We start from the raw sequence: 13,081 nt of genomic DNA on the forward strand, positions 1-13,081 counted from the left end.
GACCTACAAAAGAGAAGGATCTTGGCTCCAACAGTGGCAAGTCTGTGTGAAATGCTAGAAGGGTGATCAGTGCTAGATGAAAGGAGAGAAACAATCAGGAAGAAGATGAAATTTCATGTAGTAGTCACTACTGAGGGAGAACATCCTGAATGGAACAGGAAGTTAGTGAAACTAAGGGTATGTCTACACTGGCAAGTTTCTGTGCCACAAGTTATACCACTTTTATTAAAATGCTGGAATTAAACCACTGTTGCGTCTCCACACTGTGCTCCTTGTGATGCTGGAGTGCATCCACATTAGCAGCTCTTGTAATGGCAAAAACAGCAGTGCATGGTAGTAGCTATCCCACTGTGGAACTGGCCACAGGGTGCTTTGGGAAGGGTTTGCAATGTCTCATAGGGCAGGCACAGCATCACATGACACAGGTTTCCCAATCCTATTGTTCCATGGGCATCCTACTACATTGCCAGCTGCTTTTCAATTGAAGTGGATGGGGGAAAGTGTGTGACAGGAAGAGACTGTGTGTATGGAGGGAAGGAGAGAGACTGTGTGTTTTGGGGGACAGAGAGTGTGTCAGCATGCTGTCTTGTAAGTTCAGACAGCAGCCGGAAGCAATCAGTCCTGAGGCAGGGAGAGGGGTAAACCCTGCCATCAGCCCCTGCCTCCCTCCCTGGGCTCTCTGCACAGCAATCACTCTCTCTCTCACACACACACACACACCCCTCTGTGTTCAACAACACAAGCATTCCACATTAATGGTTTGCTTTGTGTCCCAGAGCAGATGAGCACAGCACATAACAGTTGTCAGAAATGGTGCTTTGAAAGGGGAGGGGCACATGTCTCCAGGGCAGCTGAGTTCAAAACAATGAGCAGAGTGGTCACTTGAGGCATTATGGGTCAGCTCCGGAAGCCAATTACAAAGCAGAGAGCAATCAAGTGTCTACACTGGCAATATAGCGCAGGAGCCTCTGCGCAAATAGCCTTACGAATCTCGTCTAGGTGGTTTTTTCACAGTGCTGCAACTGAGGAGTTTCTGTGCACAAAGTGGCTTGGCAGTGTGTACACGTCTGCAGTTTGAGTGCAAAAAGCTGCTATACTGCACAGAAACTTGCCAGTGTAGATAAGCCCTAAGAATGGAGCCGGTGTGGTTTTATTATGCATATGACAGCTAGAAACTTGGAGAGGTTACTGAGAAGGGAGTGGCAGTACTGCAAGCAAAGGGAGGCGAAGGAATAGATGAGAATTTCAGCAGAGGCAGGCAACTCAATGGCATGCATAATGTTGTGGGGCTTCTTAAAAGCAGATGTCCAAGCCAGGAGATGTAGGAGGGAAAAGTCATGTAAGTCAAGGATGATGACAAGATTACAGACAAACAACACGAATGAGAGGCGATCAGGCAAATGAGAAGTGTTAGGGCAGAAAGGAGGAAGGAGATGAAGTTGTGCTTTCCCAAGAAAAACATTCCTATCTTTGAGACATTTAGCTTAAGGAACAGGGTGACCATACGTCCCATTTTGGCCGGAACAATCCCTTTTTTAAGCCCTGTTGCAGCCATCCTGACTCTTTTGGCAAACAGGGGCATTTGTCCCGTTTGCTCAGTTTGCAAGAGCAAACAGGATAAATGCCCAATTTTGCCAAAAAATGGGGTTCAGAGGATTGTGCAGGGGGGGCCAGCAGTGATGTTAGCCCTGGACGCGGGGGGTGGGGACAGGGCTCTGGTGGGGGGCAGGCAGGGCTTGAGCAAGCAGTGATGTCAGCCCTGGCCTTTGGGAAATATGGTCACCCTATCTTGTATGTGCGTCGCTGCTCATCCAAACCCTGCCTGCCCCGTGCGTGGGAAGGGGGGCTCCGACGAGTGGCTCAGCCCAGTCCCATAGTATGGGGGAGGGCTCAGGCCAGCCCCACGCGGTGTCCTGTTTTCCCTTTGGGAAATAGGGTCACCATATTAAGGAAGGAAGTTGAGAGAAAGCCGCACGTTTACAGAGTCAAAGTAGACAGAGAGGATGGAATAATTTAAAGTTTTAAAACCAAATGTGCAGTAGAGTATCCTCACTGTAAAGATGATAACTGCGGTTATCAGTAAAAATAATAAATTGGAGAGCGAAGTAAGAGTATGTCTTTACTGCAGTTAGCCCAGATGATTGGCACCTGGGGTTAGCCTCACCTGGTGTGAGCAACCACACTGCAAAGTCCTACCTGAGTTACGGTGCACTCACTGACTGCATCCACAGGACTTCCGTGAGCACAGCCAATGGTTCTTAATGTAAGGAGATTGTTGGCCCCTTACTAAAACTTAGTGGAGGGGGGGGGTTGGTTGGCCATTTCCTAGTACCAAAGAAAGGGGAAGGGTCAATAGGAAACCAGGACCCTGAGACTGACAGTCCCCACGGGCAACGGGGAGAAGCCAATGCTCCAGGTCAGCCTGATTGACAGGGCAGGCAGGCTAATGAAGGAGTCAGGAAGCCAGGGGTCCTGTCCTCCGTGTGAGCTGGAGCTGCCTGACCAGAGTGGGGCTGAGCTAACGAGAGAGCAGGATCTTGAGCTGCACCAGAGCCAAAGCGAACCAGAGCAGCAGCCTGAGTTAAGCTGAGCAGAGCAGTAGCATGGCCAGAGAAGCAGCCCAGAGAGCTGTGCTGAGAGCAGAGCTGCAGCAACCAGGACCAGAGAAGCAGCCCAGGGAGCTGCACTGGTGGCTGAGCAACAGCAGCAGGAGAGCTGAAGCAGAGTGGAAGTGGGGCTGGAGCTGTCTGGAACCAGGTGCAGTGAGTGGCTGGGAAGCATGAGGGGGACCCTGGGCAGCGGGCCCAGCGCAGGGAGATGCTCCCAGCCAAGAGGCCTTGCAGGCCAGACTTGGAGGGGGTTCGTAACCCCAATGGGACGGGGGGTGATGGGGGGAGACGATGCTGGGAAGAAGGATCCTGCCACCAAGAGCCTGAAGGCGTATGACCACCACCAGTGCAAGAGTCTGACCTGCAGCATCCCTGACCTGGCACATGTGAGGAACAGGCTGTGAACTTCCCTTACATTCCAGAGACAGCTGTTTGTGATGTCCCCATGCCACAGAGTGGGGTTACGTTTCCCTTTAACTTTTCCCATTTTTTCCTTATTTTTTAAAATTGATTGCTGTTTAATAAATTGTATTTGCTTGAACTATATGCAATGATCAGTGGGTCAGGGAAGCATCCAGAGCAGAGTGAGTACCCCAGAGTGGGGACAATCTAGCCCTGTCATAAAAGACCATGACAAGATAGGGGATCAAGCCCCTCAGGAATCCTGGGCCCACCCTTTTTGGGGTTATGAGGACTCTGCCATATAGAAGTGTGGAAGGGGAGTCCTCAAGGTCAGGCAGGCCTCTGGGTTAAGGGAGTGGAAGCAAGGACTCAGATCCTTTCACTAGCCAATTCCACTAGGGTAGTGTAAAAGCCGGGAAATTCTCAACAGTAGCAGGACTATTCCCCCGCTTATACTTGTGCTGCAGTAAGCTGAGCACCTCTATGATTCTTTTCCAGTGAAATGTGGGAGAACTCCTCTGTCCTTTTGAGCACAGGGGTTTACTGGGGGAACACACTGGAGGACTATCAAAGCTTGAGTGATTTAGTCCAAGTGCTGACTGCAAAGTGGGTGGGTTACCTGCCTGAATGAAAGCAGAACCTGGGCTCTACCCCCAAGCTGGGCCAGCTAGCCTGGCCTGAGTTGCAAGCACCACTAAACTCAGGTGAGAGGTTTTTGTGTGTGAACGGGAGGAGTTTAGGGGCAACATCCTAAAGGGCAAAGGGCCAAAACCCGAACTCCAAGAAGGAGATGTCTTGACACAGTGAAGAACTAACCTAACATTTGTCTATGGCAGTGAGTCTCAACCCGCAGCCCGATCAGCACACAGCTGTAGCCCATGTGACATCCTCAGGGCCATACAGGTAGTGTGTATATATAGTGTGTGGATGAGGCCCACATAACACACACAGAGAGCTGCATATGTGGCCCATAATGGTGAATAGGTTGAGAACCGCTCAGTGGTGCTAGAACATTTTTAATAGTGGGGGTGCTGAAAGCCAGCCCCCTTACCCCTGTCCACCCTCTCCCTCCCCTGCCCCCCTGCTGAGGCCGGGAGCCTGGGCATGCGGGGCGGCAGCCAGGACCCCAGGCCGGCAACTTGAGACTCCCTAGTTCCTGCACCTATGGAACCGCTGGTCTATGGGGAATATTTTCAAAGGTCCAAATGGAGTTGGACACTCCTCTTTTTGCCTTTCTAAGTCTCCCTCCTCTGTCCATTTCAACTCCTCAGATACGGACACAGGAACTATATAAGATGAGAGCAGGAGCATGGGACTCTCACAGCCTCACAGACTTCACAGGACAATTATAAACTCTGACATTAACATTCAACAGCAATAAAAAGACTGAAAATTATTTTAATAATGGGAGTGCCAAACATTTTAAAACATCTTACAGTCTACCAGCGCTGGATACATTTGTCAGACTATACAAATGTTTTCAGGGCCAGTAAGCATTTGTAGTCCGTGGTCGTGGGTCACAAAGAAAAATTTGATCTTTGCAGTCTCGGACTCCATTGGCTGAAGCTGTCAGACCAAGCTATCACTGTAGTTCAATTAGCTCAGTACTGCAAACACAGGAAGCCCCACTGAGGGCTGGAAATAGAATGCTAATATGCTGCCTCCTCTTGCAGGCCCAGCTATGTCATTCCTCAGAGCTATGTTTTTAAATAGATGGACTTAACCATCCCTCTCTTTTATGGCTTGCTTTTGACATCCCTGGAATATTTCTTAAAGGATATATTCTCCACTCTGTGAATGGAGGAATTTTGGCAAACTATATAACCATATAACATCTGTTAGCAAGAGTGAATATAGAGGTTTGCTATAACCTGTGATGGGAATGTGAAATTATAGCTGAGGAATGCTGAGTGTTGATGTTGAGCAGCAGGTAGTAATTTACATTGATTTATTTTCCTGTATATAAAAGAATGTCTCTTAGTAAATCTACACAGCATTCATGAGGACCTGAGCCAGTATTGACTGAATTTGGCAAAGATTTCCATTGACTTCAATGACAGTTAGATTGAGCCCTGATGGAGTCATCCTGTTGACTTAAGCCAGTAAGGACTACTTACATAAGGAAAGATAGCAGGATTCAGCAATATTACAAACAAGTGTCTGGATCATGGCCCATGTCTGAAAATCTTCACCCTCCTTGAGAATACAGATCCCTCCATTCTTTCAGACATGGAACTGAGAATTAGCAATGCCAGGAAAGCTATGTACTTATAGCCAAAGAAATTCTCTAAAAAGAGAGAATGTGGTTACAATTTATTCCATCTGCAGTATTTTTAAGGAAAACTCTAAGATAATATAAAAGATATTCTCATCACTGTTCCTGAAATGGGTATGGGTTTGATCCAAAGCACATTGAAAGCAGTGGCACATTTTTATTTATAAAAATGTCTCGTGCTTAAAACAACTTTGACATTTTCATTGCTATGAATTGGGAACTGAATACTCTCAGTCCTGCTGCACATCAAGGGCTGGGCATCCTGCTGAGAAATACAATGCCGTATTATCATAATTGTAGTGTTAGCCTTCACTGATGGTGGACGTACTAATCAGAATTGTAGGGAAGGGCAATACTGCATTTTGGTTGATTGCTGGAGATGTGCCCATCTTGACTTATAGAGATTTAAATTATCCTACTATTTTCCCAGCTATATCACTAAAATATTGTAGAAAGAACATTAACTGTGTTGAACATCTTTAAGTTACCAGTAGACTATAAATAGCTACATATGCTTCACTGTTTAAAAATCCTCAATACATTGTAACCAAATGCAGATATTAAAATAGTGATAGGTATTTGAAAAAACTATTATTGCTCTGGCAGTATGTGCCTGCCTAGAACACCCCACTGTGCTAAAAAGATGTGGCTCCTGCTGGGAAAAGGCTCAGTGGCGTCTGTTGCCTCATCTAGCTAGAATAGAAGTTGGAGAAAAATTTGAACATAAACCATAAGTCATTTAGTGCAGTATGAACAACACTTGCTGTGGAAAGAAATATTGGGCATTATATACATGGTATGCACTTTTTATACTTTGCCTTTGCCATTATTTTTCAAGAGAGCTGAGAGACACCTAGTGGACAGGATTGTTAGTTAAACAGCTTAATTTCCCTTACAGGATCCACCTTATCTGACAGTGCTTCCACATTGTAAGATTGTACTTTGAAGGCAAAAATTCTCAGTTGATACAATATAGTCAATTTTTTCATATAGTGGCTTCAATACTCTGAGTCACCAAAGCCTTTACTACATCAGTCAAACAAGAAAGAAAGGTTCATGCCATTTATGCCATTGATTTATGCCATTATGGCCTGCTCCAAAGAATACTGTTATTAAAGGAAAGACTCCTGTTTCAGTCAGGCCCCAAATATGTTCCACAGAAAACTTAGATAACTGTATCACTAGTTTAATTAACTCCTACGTGACTTGATCTGATTATATACATAAGGGATTCAGCAAACTGCCAATATCAAGGAGGCTGAGGAGTTTAATGCATAAAAAACTTAATGGTGATGAGATTCTCAACACAATATTAACAACAAGGGGGGGAGAAGAGCAAGTCAAAACAGGGAAAGAACAGGTTAAAGAATATTACATAAGAATGGCTGTATTGGGTCAGACCAAAGGTCCATCTAGCCCAGTATCCTGTCTACCAACAGTGGCTAATGCCAGGTGCCCCAGAGGGAGTGAACCCAACAGGCAATGATCAAGTGATCTCTCTCCTGCCATCCATCTCCACCGTCTGACAAACAGAGGCTAGGGACACACTTCCTTACCCATCCTGGCTAATATCCATTTACGGACTTAACCTCCATGAATTTATCCAGTTCTCTTTTAAATGCTGTTATAGTCCTAGCCTTCACAACCTCCTCGGGCAAGGAGTTCCACAAGTTGACTGTGCGCTATGTGAAAAAGAACTTCCTTTTATTTGTTTTAAACCCGCTGCCCATTAATTTCATTTGGTGGCCCCTAGTTCTTGTATAATGGGAACAAGTAAATAACTTTTCCTTATTTACTTTCTCTACATCACTCATGATTTTATATACCTCTATCATATCCCCCCTTAGTCTCCTCTCTTCCAAGCTGAAAAGTCCTAGCCTCTTTAATCTCTCCTCATATGGGACCCATTCCAAACCATTAATCATTTTAGTTGCCCTTCTCTGAACCTTTTCTAATGCCAGTATATCTTTTTTGAGATGAGGAGACCACATCTGTACGCAGTATTCAAGATGTGGGTGTACCATGGATTTATATAAGGGCAATAAGATAATCTCTGTCTTATTACAATCCCCTTTTTAATGATTCCTAACATCCTGTTTGCTTTTTTGACCGCTGCTGCATACTGCGTGGACGTCTTCAGAGAACTATCCACAATGACTCCAAGATCTTTTTCCCATTTACTATCATCTGCAAACTTTGCCACCTCACTTTTTACCCCTTTCTCCAGATCATTTATGAATAAGTTAAATAGGATTGGTCCTAGGACTGACCCTTGGGGGATACCACTTGTTACTCCTCTCCATTCTGAGAATTTACCGTTTATTCCTACCCTTTGTTCCCTGTCTTTTATCCAGTTCTCAATCCATGAAAGGATCTTTCCTCTTATCCCATGGTAACTTAATTTACGTAAGAGTCTTTGGTGAGGGACCTTGTCAAAGGCTTTCTGGAAATCTAAGTACACTATGTCCACCGGATCCCCCTTGTCCACATGTTTGTTGACCCCTTCAAAGAACTCTAATAGATTAGTAAGTCACGATTTCCCTTTACAGAAACCATGTTGACTTTTGCCCAACAATTTATGTTCTTCTATGTGTCTGACAATTTTATTCTTTACTATTGTTTCAACTAATTTGCCTGGTACTGATGTTAGACTTACTGGTCTGTAATTACTGGGATCACCTCTAGAGCCCTTTTTAAATATTGGCGTTACATTAGCTATCTTCCAGTCATTGGGTACAGAAGCCAATTTAAAGGACAGGTTACAAACCCTAGTTAATAGTTCCCCAACTTCACATTTGAGTTCTTTCAAAACTCTTGGGTGAATGCCCTCTGGTCCTGGTGACTTGTTACTGTTAAGTTTATCAATTAATTCCAAAATCTCCTCTAGTGACACCTCAATCTGTAACAATTCAAAAGCCGGCTCAGGTTTGGGAATCTCCCTAACATCATCAGCCAGGAAGACTGAAGCAAAGAATCCATTTCGTTTCTCCACAATGACTTTATCATCTTTAAGCACTCCTTTTGTATCTCAATCATCCAGGGGCCCCACTGGTTGTTTAGCAGGCTTCCTGCTTCTGATGTATTTAAAAAACATTTTTATTACCTTTTGAGTTTTTGGCTAGCCTTTCTTCAAACTCCTCTTTGACTTTTTTTATTACATTTTTACACTTAATTAGGCAGTGTTTATGTTCCTTTTTATTTACCTCACTAGGATTTGACTTCCACTTTTTAAAAGATGCCTTTTTATCTCTCACTGCTTCTTTTACATGGTTGTTAAGCCACAGTGGCTCTTTTTTAGTTCTTTTACTGTGTTTTTTAATTTGGGGTATACATTTAAGTTGTGCCTCTATTATGGTGTCTTTGAAAAGCATCCACGCAGCTTACAGGGATTTCACTTTAGTCACTATACCTTTTAATTTCTGTTTAATTAACCCCCTCATTTTTACATAGTTCCCCTTTCTGAAGTTAAATGCCACAGTGTTGGGCTGTTGAGGTGTTCTTCCAACCACAGGGATGTTAAATGTTATTATATTATGGTCACTATTTCCAAGCAGTCCTGTTATAGTTACCTCTTGGACCAGCTCCTGCGCTCCACTCAGGACTAAATCGAGAGTTGCCTCTCCCCTTGTGGGTTCCCATACCAGCTGCTCCAAGAAGCAGTCATTTAAAGTATCGAGAAATTTTGTCTCTGCATTTTGTCCTGAGGTGACATGTTCCCAGTCAATATGGGGATAATTGAAATCCCCCGCAATTATTGAGTTCTTAATTTTGATAGCTTCTCTAATTTCTCTTAGCATTTCATCATCACTATCACTATCCTGGTCAGGTGGTCGATAATTGATCCCTAACTTTATATTCTTATTAGAGCATAAAATTACTATCCATAGAGATTCTCTGGAACATGTGGATTCACTTAAGATTTTTACTTCATTTGATTCTACATTTTCTTTCATATATATATTGCCACTCCACGCCCCTCCCTTGCCCCCCGCAAGACCTGTTCTGTCCTTCCAATATATTTTGTACACCGGAATGATTGTGTCCCATTGATTGTTCTCAGTCCACCAGGTTTCTGTGATACCTATCATATCAAAAGCCTCCTTTATCACGAGGCATTCTAGTTCACCCATCTTATTATTTAGACTTCTAGCATTTATATACAAGCACTTTAAAAAGTTGTCACTTTTATTTGTCTGCCCTTTTCTTATGTGTCCGATTCTTCATGTGAATGTTTCTCATCTAATCTGGCCCCTAGATTATCCTCTTCCATCCTCTCCTCCTGACTAAAACCTAGAGAATCTCTATCAATAGACTCTCCTCTAAGAGAAGCCCCTGTCCTATCCACGTGCTCCTCTGCAGCAGTCGGCTTTCCCCCATCTCTTAGTTTAAAAACTGCTCTGCAGGCTTTTTAATGTTAAATGCCAGCAGTCTGGTTCCCCTTTGGTTCAGGTGGAGCCCATCTCTCCTGTATAGGCTCCCCCTGTCCCAAAAGTTTCCCCAGTTCCTAAACCCCTCCTCTCTACACCATCATCTCATCCACACATTGAGACTCTGAAGCTCTGCCTGCCTACCTGCCTGGCCCTGTGCGTGGAACTGGGAGCATTTCTGAGAATGCCACCATAGAGGTCCTGGATTTCAGTCTCTTCCCTAGCAGCCTAAATTTGGCCTCCAGGACGTCTCTCCTACCTTTCCGTATGTCATTGGTACCTACATGTACCACGACCACCAGCTCCTCCCCAGCACTATACATAAGTCTATCTAGATGCCTCGAGAGATCCGCAACCTTCGCACCAGGCAGGCAAGTCACCATACGGTTCTCCCGGTCATCACAAACCCAGCTATCTATGTTTCTAATGATCGAATCTCCCATTATTAACACTTGCCTTTTCCTAGTGCCTTTTCCTCCCCCCGAGAGGTAACCTCAGTGCGAGAGGATACCCCAACACCATCTGGAAGGAGGGTTCCAACTGACTGCTCTACTTCCCTGGACCTTTCATCCTCCTCAACAGGGCAGGGGCTGTCTGAGCGGAGGTGGGACAATTCTACAGTGTCCCAAAAAGCCTCATCAACATACCTGTCTGCTTCCCTTAGCTCCTCTAGTTCTGCCACCCTGGCCTCCAAAGCCCATACGCAGTCTCTGAGGGCCAGGAGCTCGTTGCACCGAATGCACACATACGCCACCCGCCCACAGGGCAGGTAATCATACATGCCGCACTCAGCGCAATAAACTGGGTAGCCCCCACTCTGCTGCTGGGCTTCTGCCTGCATTCTCTCCTACAGCTACCTAGTTAATGAAAAGGTATTGTTTAAATCAAGAAGTTTTGAATATAGCTTAGTTTACAGGTTTTAAAGAACGGCAAGTGAACCTTGCCCCCTTCCCACTCCCCTTCCAAACTCCCTTGTGAAACTCCCTGTTCTTCTTCGAGTGATTACTCCTATGCATTCCAGTTAGGTGTGCGCGCCGTGCGTGCACGGCTCTTCAGAAGATTTTTACCCTAGCAACTCCGGCGGGCCGGCTGGGCGCCCCCTGGAGTGGCGCCGCTATAGCGCAGGATATATACCCCTAGCTGGGCCCGCTCTCAGTTCCTTCTTCTTTTCCGCCCGTGGCCGTTGGAACAGTGGGAGCGCAGCTTAGCTGACTCCACTTCCCCTACTACGTAGTTTTTTCTCGTTCTGTTTATAGTTGTAGTTAACTTTGTTTGTTTGTAGAATAGTATAGTGTATTTATTTTACAGGGTTATTCGGCGTTCCCCTTTCCCTTCCCCACTCGTCCGCCCGGTCCCATGTTCGGTTCTAATTTTTTCTGCGCTGCCGGCCGCAACAAGAGATCCTCTCTCTCCTAAGATCCTCTCTCCTCGAGGGATCTCACCACATTTGTGAGCCCTTTTAATGAGAGAACAAGGGAGAACAAAGGGGAGCTTAAGCTCTAGCTAGGGAGCTGAGCTCCAGCTTCTGCTCCTCGGCTCGGCGAAGCGTTAGTCTTCAAGGCGCGCGCTCGCGGCACCGGCCGCGCCGCCCGCCCAAGCCCTCCTGCAACGTCGCTGGCTCCGGCGTACCCTCGGCATGGATCCTCTCCTGGAGGATGAAGAGACAACAATGCGCCAGCGCGCGGCGCCGCTTGCGCCTCTGCCTTGTCCGATCTGATCGGGCACGGTGTCCGCTGCGCGCGGCACCACTAACTCCGCTGGCTGTCCACCGCGCCGTCCGCAGCCAGCTCCGTCCGCTGGACGGTGTCGGCAGCGGCTCTGCTGCGTCGGAGCGCTCGGCTGCAGCGCGCTGCAGCCTGCCGCCCGCCTGCTTGCCGCCGCAGCTGCGCTCTCCGCGGCCGGCGCGATGGCTGCAGCGGCACGCACCGCACAGGCAAGAGCCTAACTCGGGTCCGGCCGAGGAAAGCGCGGTGGCACGGCTCCGCGATGCGAGCACGTCGGTCTCTTCGAGGTGAAGCGCGCTCCCGACCAGCCGCGCTCCGCGGCAGCGCCTCGCACCGGCGCCCGCGCCGCGGCAGCCGACTGCGCGCTGCACCCAAAACGCCAGTGGCTAACTCGGGCGTCCCAGCCGCGTCAGTCCCGGCCCGGACCCCCGGTACGGGTCGTCGTCGAGCTCGCTCTGAAGCTGCCCGCCAGCCTGCTCCGCCCGCGCCATGCGCGTCGGAGTCGTCTTGCGCCGTCTGCTGTCTGCTGCGGCTGCGGCAATGCCGCCCGCCCTCCGGCTCCCCGGCAGCCGCCCGGGTCCGGTGCTGAAAGACTCCCAGTACGGACCATGGTGGAGGCCGCTATGATGCTCCGTCCCCGGTGTGAGCTATGGTCAGCTCACTATTCCCCTTCGCTCGAGACAGGCGTGTCGGGGCGGCTGCTGATTGCAACGACAGTGTCTGCGCTGCCACACGCCCGGCACCGCGGTGCGGGTTACATAGTCGCTCGCCTGCCAAGCCTCACCTCCGCACCCTCCGCCGCACCGCAGGGCGGCACCGCTCATGATCGGCGTCGCGTGTCCCGTCGACACCCCCGGAGGTCCCGACGCTCGCACCAGTCTCGCACTGCTCCATGTTGGTACGTACCAGTAGTGCGCACCGTCGCATCAGCATCGCGTTCGTCACCGGGACACTCACCATCGAGCAGCCGCACTGCCCCAGGCACCCGGGGCGCTGTAGCCACTCTGATCATCGAGCCTCTCGCACCCTCAGCGACCGCCCAGCACACTGCTCTGGTGGCAGGTCCGTTCTTGGTACGGTATGTCTGCGGCCCTGATCCGGTACTGATCGTTACACGTACAGACCGACGCCAGGCTCTGCAAGAGACTTTGGCCAGGCTTTCCCAGCCCCTCCAGTTTTCATGCAGCAGGCCATCTCGCGACGCTATTGTTCTGTCCTAGCTCTTCTGTTCTCTCCAGAGTCTTCCAGTTCCAGGAGAGCCAGTGGTTTACCTGGGACGGCTACCTGTGGTCCCATACCGCCATCTCCTCTGATCGCCTGCCTCTTCCCTCTCCAGAGTCGTCCTCTCCACGACTTCCACAATCCCCCGCGTTCATATCAAGAGCCACCCCAACCCAATTCAGCAGGGAGCCCCCCAGGAGATCGGGAGACACAGCACAGCTCGGGCCACACAGGACCAGCTTGCTTCTCCCCTCTCTTCTTCCCCTCCTCCCAGATGAGGCGGGGCCTCCTCCCCCCCTGACCCCTCCGCCCCTCGGCCCTCCCTAAATCCCCAAAGAGTGTGTGGTCTTGGGGAGTGGCCGTGGATGTAGGAAGGGGTGGGCCCTGCAACCCTGTAGCGAACTGGCAAGCCAATGCCCTGCT

This window comes from Mauremys reevesii, linkage group 11, assembly GCF_016161935.1.
Source record: "Mauremys reevesii isolate NIE-2019 linkage group 11, ASM1616193v1, whole genome shotgun sequence".
Classification (NCBI taxonomy): Eukaryota; Metazoa; Chordata; order Testudines; family Geoemydidae; genus Mauremys; species Mauremys reevesii.